At 44.0% G+C, this 14,959-nt stretch overlaps 1 long non-coding RNA gene across 1 annotated transcript in view; it reads right to left on the reverse strand.

Annotated features, from left to right (window-relative positions):
* Window positions 1-2,616: 2,616 nt before the first annotated feature.
* LOC137432676 (uncharacterized) overlaps window positions 2,617-14,959 on the reverse strand; it is a 98,330-nt gene continuing 85,987 nt past the window's right edge. Inside the window, exon 3 of the long non-coding RNA XR_010985550.2 lies at window positions 2,617-2,846. This is a non-coding gene — a long non-coding RNA (uncharacterized LOC137432676). The remainder of the gene's footprint in view (window positions 2,847-14,959) is intronic.

Genomic DNA, 14,959 nt, shown 5'->3' on the forward strand with positions numbered 1-14,959 from the left:
GTGTGTGTGTGTGTGTGTGCATGCATCTCCTCCGTAACAGCAAACCATGCAACCAAGCGGCCCAAAACTTTGCATGTACATTGTGCAGTCACGTGAAAAAGAAAGTACACCCCATGTAAAGTTTTGACTTTTTCAACATATTTCAACGTACAGCTATTTGATCTTCATTTCAACAATATTGATAGATAAAGGTGATATAATATAACAAATATCATGAAACATTTACATTTTGTAGTCCATTGTATAATTTAAATAAACATAAATGCAAATTTCGCATGTGGAAAAAGTAAGTACACCCTTGGCTCTAATAGGTGGTATTGCCCCCTTTGGCAGAAACAACCTCAAGTAGGCGTTTCTTATAACTGTCTACCAGTCTCTGACATCGACTGGGAGAAATTTTTGTCCACTCCTCCATGCAGAATTCTTTCAGCTGTGCGATGTTTGAAGGGTTTCTTGCATGCACAGCTCGTTTCAAATCCCCCCACAACATCTCGATGGGATTTAGATCTGGGCTTTGACTTGGCCATTCCAGAACCCTCCATTTCTTTCTTTTCAGCCATTCCTTGGTGGATTTACTGGTATGTTTAGGGTCATTGTCATGTTGCAAGGTCCACCTTCGGTTGAGCTTCAACTTTCCGACAGATGGCCTCACATTATCCTCAAGCACCCTCTGGTACAATGAAGAATTCATAGTGGATTATATGATGGTGAGCTGCCCAGGCCCTGATACAGCAAAGCTGCCCCAAACCATAATATTTCTACCACCATGCTTTGCAGTTGGTATCAGGTTCTTGTGGTCAAATGCTGTCTTTGGTTTTCGAAAAACATGTCCTCTGGTACTGTGGCCAAATAGCTCTACCTTTGACTCATCTGTCCAGAGCACATTGTTCCAGAAGTGCTGGTCTTTGCCTAGGTGTTCATTGGCAAACTTTAGTCTTGCCCTGATGTTCTTTCTGGACAGCAAAGGTTTCCTCCTCGCACACCTCCCATGTAGATCAAATTTGTGCAGCCTCTTTCTAATGGTAGACTCGTGCACTTTGACATCAACAGTGGCAAGAGCTACCTGTAGGTCCCGTGATGACATTCTGGGGTCCTTAGAGACTTCTTTCAGCATCTTGCGGGCTGCTCTCGGGCTGAACTTGCTGTGGCGGCCTGACCTGAACAAGTTGGCAGTTGTTTGGAATCTTCTCCACTTGTAGATGATCTTCCGGACAGTTGAATGATTGATTTCAAATTGTTTGGAGATCTTTTTAACTCCCTTCCCAGACTCGTAGGCATCTATAACCTTCTTTCTGAAGGCCTCATAGAGCTATTTTCATTTAGGCATGGTGACGCGGCACACTTCAACAACAAAGAGAAAACCAAAGTAAATGTCTGAGGTTTAAAGAAGACAGGTTCCTCCAAGATCCTCTCCAACGATGTTCTAATTATTTGCACCTGAGCTGGTGCACCTGATTGTAATTTTAGGTATTTGAAGTAGTGATAAATGTAGGGGTGTACTTACTTTTTCCACATGCGAAATTTGCATTTATGTTTATTTAAATTATACAATGGACTACAAAATGTAAATGTTTCATGATATTTATTATATTATATCACCTTTATCTATCAATATTGTTGAAATGAACATCAAATAGCTGTACGTTGAAATATGTTGAAAAAGTCCAAACTTTACATGGGGTGTACTTACTATTTCACGTGACTGTATATCTTTTTTATATATTGGACTTCATACAGATGTCAATGAACACACATTTTACTTTGCACACATTGCACATCATGTGCAGCGAATTTCACCTCGCTGCACCTTGTAGTTATTGTTATTTAAAAAAAGCACTTCTGTACACCGCCCTTCAGGCTCAGTTTGCAAACCACCGTCTACATTTCCAATAGAAGAGACATAATTACTCTTTTATGGAAAATGTTTTTCGAGTTTGTTTAATCCTCAAAAATAGACCGTAGTGAAAACACATTCATGTTGAAAGATTGGCCTTCAAAACCTACCCTTATGAAGGGGGACAGATATCTGTACAAACACACAAACTGACATTGTTCTTTATACTAGGGCATGCCCGTACTATATCTATATCTAAAATTGTATCCCCCCCTCTATTTTCATGAAATGGTTTGGTCCATGAAATGTTTTGGTTCATTCGCAACGCCAAAGCGAACGGCGAACGCTTTACATGAAATGGTTTGGTGCATGAAATGTTTTGGTCCATTCGCAACGCCAAAGCGAACGGCGAACGGCTTGCGAGTACAGTGACAATCCCCCCGGGGTTTTTATTAGTTTTAAAACATCGTTTAACGCCAACATAGTTTGCAAACGTGAAATAAATGAATACGCTCTCAAATGTGCCATCCGAGGCAGAGTGTGTCCGCCACGTTCGGCACACGCGATAGCTCGCTGCTCTCTGATTGGTTGAATCGTTTTTTGGACATAGCTCGGTAAGTAATTGTCCGATTAATATGAAACCTTGAAAAGGCACATCCTCGGGTCCCCAGCAATATACCTGGCAAGTTAAAAGTATATCGGACCCGTGGTTGTCGAGAAACAGCGGTCACAGACAAACGTACAAACAAACACACAGAGATTACTGGAATTATAGATAGATGGTAGATTACCCAAAGGCTCCTTCATTCACCACCGTTATGTCTGGGCATGTGGCATATGTAGAGCCTCTTGGCTCTGAAAATGCCATCATATTTAAAAAGAAGAAGATCTCAGTGGACAGTTTTGTTGGAGTGCTTGCTGGAGTGCTTAAGCCACTTGGCGAGGGCTCAACAAGCTTTGATCTCGAAAAGCTTCCATGGTGATACCGCAGCTCGGTATTCGGTGGAGACAGCTCTGAAGTTAGGATGCAAAATAAATAAGAGGATTAGAATTAGTAAAGCAACGTGACAAGTGAACAAGTTCAAGAGATAATGGAATAATATTTTCAGTGGCTACAAAGCAATGAATCCCCACACCATAGGTTTGCCGAGAGGTATGCACACTCGCTCTAAGCCATTTGCCTGAGTTTGAATCCCGATCCCGACCCAGCTATAAACTGTCATCCTGGTGTTTCACAGGCAGGGTGATTCATCAATGTGTGTACTGTCCCTTGGATAGACATTAAACTGTGTGTGCTATCTGCCAGATTCCTCCCGCCCCCCCCCCCCCCCCCACTCACCCTACTCCTCCTCACTCTCCCCTCCCCTCACTCTCCCCTCTTCTCTCTCTCCCTCGCTCCTCTCGCTCTCTCTCTCTCTCTCCCACCTCCTTCTCTCTCCCCATATCCTTACTCCCCACTCCTCCACGCTCACACTCCTCTCCTCTCCCTCCCCTTCTCCTGCCTACTAACCTGAGGGAATGTAGTCTCACACACAGTAAAAAAAAAGGGGTTGGATTTGATGACTCCAAGGACTCTCTTCTCCCCTGTTTATCTCCTGAGACCCGGTCTGTTCTCTCCTGTTTATTTTCTGAGACTTTATCTGTTCTCTCCTGTTTATTTCCTGAGACCTGGTCTGCTCTTTGTTTAATTTTTTTGTATACAGAGTTGAGGCTCGTGTAAGAGCTAACACATTACGCACGAAAAACAGGCACAGACCCATAAAACATACAATAAATAAAGGGAGCGGGACAAGAGGGGTAGAGAGAGGAAAACATACAAGCGAAACAACAGTAGAGAACAGGGAGGTCGGTAGATCTGTGGAAGGGAGAAGGCCACTGGGGAGGGGGGGGGGGGGGTGGGAGGAAAGGGGTACATGGTATAAAACAAATTGACACTACTAGGAATTTCTTCAGGAAAGAAGTTGGAGATTGAAAGAGGTGGATTTGGGGTGTTTTAACGGGGGTAGAAAAGATCAAGGTTTTGGATGGGGGAAGATAAGAGATGGTGGTGAACAGCTGTTTTAAAGACCTGGAGGGAGGAGTGGGATTGAAGTGAGTGTGGGAGTTTGTTCCAGATGTGGGAGAAAAGAGGAATGAAAGAGTGAAGGTGAATAGAGAGTCTTGATTTTGGCAGTTTAACCATAAGAGGGTTGCACGCAGATCTTGAGCATCCTGTAGGTTTGGAGGACAGAGCACAGACGGAGCAGGGGGAACTAGGCAGGAGAGGAGTCGGTAGAAGACAGAAAGTCCACCTACCTACCTGCCTGCGGAGAGAGAGAGAAAGGCCCTCACAATCAGCTTCATCACAGGAGATTCCAATGATTCTGAAAGCTTTGGTTTCAACAGCGCGAAGACGAGCTAGGTGTGAGGCAGGCGCACCGGCCCATAGGGGAGAACAGTATTCCATTGAGCTGCAGATGAAAGCCTTGTATGTGGTGAGGAGCTCAGGTGTGCCAAGGAAGGACTTCGCATGATGGAGGATGCCCAGTCGGCGAGTGAGGAGGCCAGCTTGGAAATGTGGTTTCCCCAGGAAATGTGTTTTTTTCTCTCACCTGTTTCCTCCTGAGACCTGGTCTGCTCTCTCCTGTTTACTTCCTGAGACCTGGTCTTCTCTCTCCTGTTTACTTCCTGAGACCTGGTCTTCTCTCTCCTGTTTACTTCCTGAGACCTGGTATGCTCTCCTGTTTATTTCCTGAGACCTGGTCTGCTCTCTCCTGTTTACTTCCTGAGACCTGGTCTTCTCTCTCCTGTTTACTTCCTGAGACCTAGTCTGTTCTCTCCTGCTTATTTCCTGAGACCTGGTATGCTCTCACCTGTTTCCTTGCCGAGACCTGGTCTGTTCTCTCCTGTTTATTTCCTAAGACCAGGGCCCAGTTGCTAGAAGTTATCCTTTGTATAAATTTAATGTGTGGGAAATGTGATTTATCCACACAATAAGATTCTCTGGGCTTCCAGCATCCACCGAGCCATGGTCTGTTCTCTCCTGTTTATTTCCTGAGATCTGGTCTGCCCTGTCCTCTTTGTTGGAAACTTGGTGTAGTAAGTAAAATGTTTGGTTGGCTGTGCTATTTTTTCCTTTTTAAATTAATACATAATGGATCAATGACACAATTGAGGAGTTAATTTACAAAGTCATGTCATTTAAAAATGTTTTATGGGTTTGGGATAAATGAGTGCTAGGATAAATGAGTAACTGTTGCCTGTTATAGTAGACGTGCAGGTGTATCCGGCATTGCCAATGATGTTCTCATGCTGTTGGCATTTTGAAGAAATAATTTTTTTTTTCTATTTCTTGTGGGGGCCTAAAAACATCCCTGCACCCACTAAGGAATGGGGATGGGAATCATGTAATATCTCCATTCACATCGCTACAAAAGTTTAGGTGCTAGAGAAAAAAAAAAAAAAAGTCCAAGTTTATTTTCAAATTAAAAAATATATTTTTTGGCTAAAACCCTCCCTGGCACTCACTGATGAACATCTGACAGTTTGACGAAGATCCATTCAGCTATCTCTAAATAAAATGGCAACACACACACAGACAGACAAACGGCTCTCTTATGGTAGATAGGGAATCCATAAGCTATTTGAAGCTGCTCTGGCCTGGTTATGGGTTGAAGCATTTCTCTACCTTCAACTATATTCTCCGAGTGTTATTCATTCATTTTGAAGGTTTAGCTTCATGAAAAGTCCACGATGAGTTAATGTTCTTGCACTTAAACAAATTTACTTCAGCTTGTCTGGACACCATCTGGACACTATTATTGTATTATCTAGGTCATGGAAGCCAGAATGAGCACTGTAGCAGATATTGTTTGTAGTAATTGGTTTAGTCCACTGAGCTGTTTCACATTAAGTCAAATTAAAGTTGAACCTTGAGAGCTCGGGCACATATACACCGACTGATCAAAACCACCACACCTGCGTTAATCCACGAGTTTGAAATCTCTTACGGAACACTGACCCACTGCGCTTTGGTCTGTGAGATTAGAAATAGAGCTCTCACAGTTTACCTCCAGATCTTCGCCTGTGATGTCATTTGCAGTCACGCGGTGATGTTTAAACAACCTGAAAAAGCACTAGGTGTGGTTCAAGGTTGTACAACAAAAGAGAATGAATCGCGAATTATGGCAGGTTCATTGAGGGAATTGAAGACCTTGAAAGCACGTGTGATCCACACGTGGGAAAAGAGAGGATTTAGTAAACTCGAGCAGACAGCTTGGAAAAAACCCCCCATGGAACATACTAGGTCATAGTTCCAGGAAAGAAGAGAGACTTGACTTTTGTGTACTTTTATTATAAAAGTATCAAAACACACATGGAAAACACCACAAATTTTTACAAGAAAAGGAAATTGTCCAAGCAAAAAAGATGTATATACATATATATGTGGACATTGAGCATAAGTAAAATTTACAAAAACAAACAACACCTCATCTGTAAAAAAAATCGTCGTTCACACTGCCGAAACTCAAATGGTAAAACTGCTCTAATTTTATCCGGGCCGACACTATTCCTTTAAAGCAAAAGAGCACATTTTCCTCTCTGCCACTCAATTTGATCTTCCTAGTTTTATAAATTGCTAGTTTAGCAATCCCGTACAGAAAATTCAAGAAAGGGACCGCTGTCTTGCTCTTGGTGCTCCTTTCATTGCCATACACAAAAATTGGAACAGAAAAAACAATCTTAAATTCATAAAACAACTGTTGGAGGAAACAAAAAAGGGGTACCAATCTCCTACATTCCACAAAAGCATGGGTCACATTTTCAGCCTCTTCACAAAAAGGACAAACATTCTGTACAGAGGGATCAAACTTATTAAGTAAGTATTGGGTGACCAGGGCCTGATGAACTAATCTCCAATTTAAGTCTCCGGTTCGACCTAAAGTTGGAGACCTATACATCTCTTTCCACACTGGAGATAGGAAAGAACAAGCCGGAATGATCTCCTCCCACCGATATTTTAAAGGTTTTGTGAAACCCGGTATAAGCACCTCTTGGCATATCCCATAAATAACTTTTTTTCCCATCACATGAAACACACCACAACTATCTGAATTTGAGAAGACACACTGTTGTTTTTTTGAAGTGATTTGGAGCTGGGGAAATAGAGACGAGAGTCCACCACTTCATCTGCCCCAGTCCACCCGATATTTAATTCCCTGAAAGTTTTAATCACAACTCTCAAAACTTTGTCCACCATTCCAGATGACCGAACCCCCACTTTTGAAGTGAGAGAGCCGGTGGATAACCATCCATTTAGGGAAGGCTTCATCAGGTCTCGCACTCTGTTTATTCCATTACTGGTGAAGCAATGCATAAATGACCTGGAGGTTGAAATTTCAGGGAATAAAGGATTCAGAACCAATGGCTCATGCATATATTTTTTGGCATCGTAGGACACCTCTAATCGTTGTATTCCAAGGACTGGCCAGGCATTCAAAAGGCTCTGATGAAACTCGGGGAGCAGAGTCGTGTTGACATGCTGCAGGTCCATGAAGAAGAGCTCTCGGTCATACTTCAACCCATCTGCTTCCTGCAGCCAAGCATTTGTGAGAGGCCGCCACGGGACACACTCACCATACAATAAATGCTTTATCGTCAACATGCGGAAGGACCATTATCCGACTCGGGACATGTATCAAGCTTTGGCCACCTGCATTTCGGGGTCTGCACACCATGTCTGGTCCAAGCCAATGGTGGCCTCCCCAGAAAAACTGATTTGAACCCTCTGAATGCCTGTGACCAAGTATCTAGGAGGTTGGAGGGGGATAACTTTATGCCAAATAAATGGAACCACCAGGTTATTTATTATTGTCACCCTTGCCTTAAGCGATAGAAGGTGGTGCAACCGTTTCCATCTAGCCAGTTTCTGCTTAATTGATTCCAAGAAACCCTCCCAATTTTTTTGTTCATATGCTTGGACTCCTAGAAATAACCCTAAATATTTAAACCCCTCTTTATTCCACTGCATTCCTCCTGGTAACACAGGCAGAGCTGAGGAAGGCAGACTGGGGCCCACCCATAAGGCAACACTTTTGTTCCAATTTACTTTTGCCGTGGAAGTGAGCTCAAACTGGGACAGACATCGAGAGACCTCACCCACATCATTTTGGCTGGAAACATAAACACAAATGTCCTCCGCATAAGCTGAAGTGACCATTTTTGTAGTTTTTTGTTAAGGAGACTCCTTCCACTGAGTTGTGGAGCAAAGCTAGTAAAGGTTCGATCGAGAGACTGTAGAGCATACCTGAAAGCGGGCAGCCCTGACGGATGCCTCGCTGAAAGGGAAAAGGGTGACATAAGCTGTTGTTTACCTTCAACAGACAGGATGCATTTTCATACAACAACATAACATAGGAAACAAAATTTTGTCCGAAACCAGCTCTCCTTAGTACAGCAAACAAAAAAGAATGGTCAACACTGTCAAAAGCTTTTTCTTGATCTAAAAGAACCAAACCAAAACCATGAGATGTAGTACGACCGCGACTGATCAAGTCTCTCACCAAAAAAATGTTATCGTAAATAGAACGCAATAAGACTGATCAATATCAATCAAAAGGGGGATGACTTCCTTTAGATGTATCGCGAGCGCCTTCGACAATATTTTATAGTCCGTATTTAGGAGCGACACAGGCCGCCAATTTGAGACGTCTTGCAAGTTCCCTTTTTTGGGAAGGAGACACAAAACTGACCTCCGGAAACTTAATGGCAATTCACCTTGTTCAAGGCTATCATGAAAGATGTCAAGTAGAGTAGGGCCTAGAATGTCCTAAAAGGCCTTGTAAAATTCAACTGGGGGGCCGTCAAGTCCAGGGGTTTTCCCATCTTGGATTCCTTTAAGAGTAGCAGTAAGTTCTCCGAGAGAGATGCCAGGCTCCAGTTGTTGTTGCTTGTCTTCAGACAGAGATGGGAGCAGTTCAAACATCCCGTTTCTGTTTTCCTGGTTCACCGTTCTCAAGGCAAACAGCTTTGAATAAAAGTTTCGTAATTCATTCTTGATTTCACTTTGAGAAGACAGAAGCGCACCGGCAGAAGAGCGCAAAGCGTGAATTTGTTGAGGGATCTTGGCTGTCTTTTCCAAATTGAAAAAGTCTTTGTTTGGTTTGTCAATTTGGATATTGTCCATTTCGCAGTCGGACGAAAGCTCCAGATGCACGCTCTTTCACCATTTCAGCCAGTAGTGTTCTTTTCTCTGACAACTGCTGGACATTTTCGTTGGACATTCCAGATTTCTGCTCACAATAAAGTATCTCGTTTTTTAAGGCAGATATCACACCGAGTGTGTTACATGTATTATAACGGCAGTATTGCTGGCAAAAACACTTAATTTGGGATTTTGTGCAATCCCACCATTGCCTTAAATTTAGGTAGGAAAACTTTTGCATTTCACATTCTTTCCATACCATTCTGAATGCTTCATTGAAATGCTCACTTTGTAAAAGTTTGACATTGAAAGTCCAATATGCACTTCTACAAATGTGGTGAGGTAAGCCACATACAACAACGACCATGTGATGATCAGAAAAACCAGATGGCCTCATATAAGAATTCTTGACAAGATTTACCTTATCACAGTTAACATAAATTCTATCCAAACGAGCCATTGTCAAAAGATTTCTTGAGGCACAAACCCACGTGTACTGCCGGATGTTAGGGTTCTGTACCCGCCACACATCCACAAGTTGAAAGTTTTTAACGAGCTGTGCCAAAGGCCTTGCACTCGGTGGATGAGGCTCAGGAGTATTTCTATCAAGTTGTGGGTTGAGGGTACAGTTGTAGTCTCCCCCCAGACAAACCAACATAGACAGGTCAATAGTGCTTAAAAACCTGCTAACTTGTGAAGAAAACCACTTCTTGCAGAGTTAGCACTAGGGCAGTATACATTAGTCATGCAAATATTTTGGTTACCACTGACAAACTCCACAGATAGTAAATGGCCCTTGCAAATTTCCCTACATCTGATCTCCAACAGCTGGAGTCAAGGATGTAAGACTACTGCCACACCAGCCTTGGCATCAACGAAAGCACTGGAGAAAAAGTGGCAACCTTTAAAGATTTTACACCACTCAACCTCAGAAGACTGATTTGCATGCGTCTCTTGTAACATCAGCACATCAATTTTTTCATTCTGAAAAATTTGAAACACCTGGAGGCGACGCACACAACTGCGACCACCGTTGATGTTTAAGGATGCTACTTTCATCTCCATTCTGTTAACTATTCATGAAGTTCCTTACCCGCTCGAGTTACACATTTTCTTACCCTCTGGAATTGAGGTTCTGACATGTTAACCTGATGAGGTTCACGAATCATGTTCTTTGCAGTCAAAATAAAATCATGCAGATTCGGAAAGTCGTCTTTGATTTTTACATGTCTTTTCCTGGACGTTTCATCAAAGAACTTAATAACATTTTCTTGAGAAACCATGGTGATGGTGTTGTCATCACCCGCCTCACTCTCTTGAGCACTTAAAAGTCCACAGACACGGAATCTCACTCAAAATGCATTTGATGTCATCCAAATGAGTCTTTTTATGGTGAATTCAAATATGGCATTGATTTTTTGTTATATTCACTCTGAAACATTAAAAATGAAAGAAAACCGAACCACTTGGGAACGCCCCTAAAAATTCTGCCCCATTCCTCAAAGCCGATGACGTAATCCATGTGACGTCACCTCCAGAACGCAGCTCGCTCGCAAGCATGCTCCACGTGCATTTGCTTGATACAAATCAAACACTTATTTTAACTCCAATTTACATTCTGTTTCCACTTTTAGTGAGAAGTAGGGGTCTGTGCAACCATTCATAAACTTTATTTGGTGCAAATCGGATAATTTTTAGCCGAGTTACCTCAGACCGCGAGTTGTTATCTATCTATAATTCCAGTAATCTCTGTCTGTACGTCTGTACGTCTGTACGTTTGTTTGTCTGTGACCGCTGTTTCTCGACAACCACGGGTCCGATATACTTTTAACTTGCCAGGTATATTGCTGGGGACCCGAGGATGTGCCTTTTCAAGGTTTCATATTAATCGGACAATTACTTACCGAGCTATGTCCAAAAAACGATTCAACCAATCAGAGAGCAGCGAACGATCGCGTGTGCCGAACGTGGCGGGCACACTCTGCCTCGGATGGCACATTTGAGAGCGTATTCATTTATTTCACGTTTGCAAACTATGTTGGCGTTAAACTATGTTTTACAACTAATAAAAACGAATTTGCGATTCATTCGCTTTCCTGCGCGTTTGTGCACGCGATGGCGATTTCTTTACCAAACTCCGGAAGCCGTTCGCTTTGGACCAAACCATTGCATGTAAATAGAGGGGGGGGATTGTCACCACTCGCAAGCCGTTCGCTTTGGACCAAACCATTTCATGTAAATAGAGGGGGGGGATATAATTTTAGATATAGATATAGTACGGGCATGCCCTAGTTTATATAATTCACCCATAGTTGAATATGTGCAGGCTGCTCCACGGAGCGACCTTGCGGGCTTATCAAAGAGGCGAGGCGTGACACACATGTGTCTCAGCATACCTCAGATCAAGATCAAGCAAATCAAAAGTAGAGTACGTACAAATTACACGGAACGGATCGCGGGCCGAAGCACAGCGAATCGAGATGGCATGGACTTCGTTCTGGAGGTGACGTCACCGGTCACGTGACCTGCGGTTCGCTGAAGTCCACTTTTTTGAGGGGCGGGGCATAGCAAGTTGTGAAAAACACTACAAATGTTCAAAATATTGGTCTAATTATCTCATTGTTGATTTTAAAAAAGAAACATGGGTGATTTCTTCACTAGGAAGGTCAAGTTAATATATAAATAACCAGAAACTTTTGAATTACATGGGACCTTTAAAGCACTAAAGAGTGGAGTAGAAGAGGTTTCATCAGAATCAAGTGCTTCGTCTTGATCTGCACCTTTCCCTACTATTTGTTGAGCACTTAGTTTGGGAAACAGCAATTCTTCAGGGTCAAGGACCTCCGCGCTCTTTGCAGACCCTTCCAAATTTACCATATCCCCTGTGGCTATAAGTATGTCCCCCACCTCATCATCCCTTTCATTTTTATCTGTCAGGGAAGGGTTAACTGTCCTGACAGGAAGGGTCAATCTAGAGCCTGTGATTGATGCTGTGAAGAGGAACAGGTTGAGATGGTTTGGTCATGTGTTGAGGAAGGATGAAAGTGACTGGTTGAGAAGAGTGATGGAAATGAATGTAGAAGGAAGTAGAGGACGGGGAAGACCGAGAAAGACTTGGCTAAAGATGGTGGAAGAAGAAATGCGGGCAAGGGGGTTAACAAGGGGCGATGCAGAAAATAGGGCAAGATGGAGAACATTGTCATGGGGACCGCAAGGCTAACCCCTGCTCTAGCAGGGAAAATGGCCTTAAAATGCCTGTTGTGTTGTTGTAGGGAAGGGTTAACATTATCCTCACAGTCGCAAGGACTTTCCCCTTTATCTATTTTTTCCTCACGAGCAGAACCAGCTGCTAACTCGTCTGAGGGAGTTTGGTTATCAGGACAAGGACTGACCAAATCCTGAGAGGATCGACTATTTTCCGGGTCATGCTCAATCTCGGCAACTGGCAAGTGGTGCAAGCGAATCTTCCTCACGTACACACACTTCCGGTACCATTTCCGTTACCGCCAAGAAGTTTCCGGTGTAGGCCTCACCCTGGAGGTCCTGCGAGCCTGACACGATCTGAATCTTATTTTGTTTTTCTTTGGAATCACAGGATTCATCACTTGAACGCTTCTGACCTTTTTTCCTGGTGTCCGCTACCGATACTCCCATGATATCGTCCGCACTGTCGTGTACAGTGGACGAAATGGGAGAGGGTTCAACCACTTTCATTCCCACCTTAGGTGGAGGGGCGGGGTTAGTCACCTCACGTTCTAAATCTAACACTTCCCCCCCCCCCCCCCCGGTCGGGGTGGCTCACCGCAGTAGTATAGGTGGGGTGGGTGGGTTGCACACTCGATCCACCTCCTCCCCGTCCGGGTGCGGTGAAGAGGAGCTGCTCCTCACCAATCCTCCGCTTTCCTGCGGTGTAGCCGCATTGGGGCAGGCACTCCTCACATGCCCGTAAGCCCCACACTCGAAACACGTCATAGCCTCCGACGAGGCAAACGTTTTGTATTCAAAGCCGTTGATTTTCACACTCAACACGACATTGAGCGTTTTTACATGTGCAGGCAGTATCATGTACACCACCCTCTTGAAGGACATGACATGTTTGAATCGATCGCAAACATTTGGCATCGGCACCATCGAAATCCTCGATACGATCTTACCGAACTTGCTTAATTGTTCACGTAAATCCTCATTTCTAATAAATGGCGGGATATTACTGATGGTAATCTTTACCGTGGGGGCTTGTAAAGCGAACACAGAGAGGAACGTGTTCGGTTCAATGAACAAGCCTTGTTCAACTACACTCGCTACCATGTGCTCCTCGGACAAAAATACGACGAATTTCTTATTCATACGAGAGGCAGCGCGAATACTGTGTGCACCAACGATGTTTCCAATGGCGGAAAGCACATCGTTAATCCTTTGTTTTCACTGACGTCACAGTTACCCATCTCGCATTGCGCGGCGGCCATTTTGATACCCAAGCTAATCTGTCCGTGTGCGCTGATATTGATTTGTTGCGTTGGTTTATGGTGAATGCGTATCGCAAAAAGTCTGTTTTATAAAGTAATTTTGTTTGTTTTGTCATGTCATTTGGGATATGCTCCGCAGGTTGGTCGAAGCAATGAAGAGAAGGACAAGTTCTGGTGTGCGATAGAGAAGCTGAAGGAAAACGTGAAAGATGAAGAAGTTGTTGTGGTGGGAGGAGACCTGAATGGACATGTGGGAAGGAGTATGGATGGTTTTGAGGGAGTTCATGGGGGTTACGGATATGGTGTGAGAAATGGAGAAGGTGAAAGGATTTTGGAGTTTGCTGATGGAGTTGATTTGTTGATTTGTAATACTCAGTTCCAGAAAGAGGATAATAAGCTTGTTACATACACGTCAGGTGGGTCGACGACAACCGTTGACTACCTGATGGTGCGTAGGCGAGATAGGGGGCACCTCCGGGACACAAAGGTGATCCCGGGGGAGGAGGCTGTTTCACAGCACCACTTGGTTGTCTGCGACATAAAAATGAAAGGTGCGAGGAGAGCGCGGCGGGTGATGTACCAACCAAGAATGAAGGTGTGGAGGTTGAAAGAGGTGACAGTAAGGGAGGCATTAAAAGAGAGGCTGAGTAGGGTAGAGGATGATGTGGTTGGATGTCAATGAAAGCTAGTCTGTTGGGAGCCGTTGGTGAGGTATGTGGATGGACAAAAGGACCACCGAGGCACTCAGAAACATGGTGGTGGGATGATGAAGTTGGAAAGAGGATTGACGAGAAGAGGAAGAAGTTCAAGGAGTGGCAGAAGGCGAAGGGTACGGGAGCAGAAACAGCAGAGCATGAAAGTTATAGGCAGCCAGGAAGGCCACAAAGAAAGAGGTAGCAAAGGCTCAGGAGGCATGTAGGAAAATGTTCAGAGAACGCTTGGATTCGGAAGAGGGTCAGAGAGCAGTATTCAGGATTGCAAAGCACATAGCGAAAGAGAGGTGTGACGTGATGGGGGTGAGTTGCTTGAAGGATGAAGTGGGACAAATCGTTGTCGACCCAGATGGAATTAAAGGAAGATGGAAAAGATATATGGAAATGCTGTTGAATACAGAGAATGAATGGGATGGCAACATAGAGAGTAACCCAGTTTTAGGACCGGCAGAGAAGATAACTGAGAAGGAAGTTGAGGAAGCGATAACAGCAATGAAGAGTGGAAAAGTGGGAGGGCCGACGGGAGTTGTGGGAGATATGTTGAAGGCAGCAGGAAGTTGGGGTGTGAAGAGAATGACAGAGGTCTGTAATCTGGTGGTGAAAGAAGGCCGCATTCCAGTGGATTGGGAACTGAGTACCCTCGTCCCTCTATACAAGGGGAAAGGTGACCCTCTGGAGTGTGGCTCGTACCAAGCGATAAAGTTATTGGAGCATGGAATGAAGGTATTGGAAAGGGTGTTGGAGAGGAGGATAAGGAAGAAAG

This window comes from Myxine glutinosa, chromosome 8, assembly GCF_964187855.1.
Source record: "Myxine glutinosa chromosome 8, kmMyxGlut1.1, whole genome shotgun sequence".
NCBI classification, from domain to species: Eukaryota; Metazoa; Chordata; class Myxini; order Myxiniformes; family Myxinidae; genus Myxine; species Myxine glutinosa.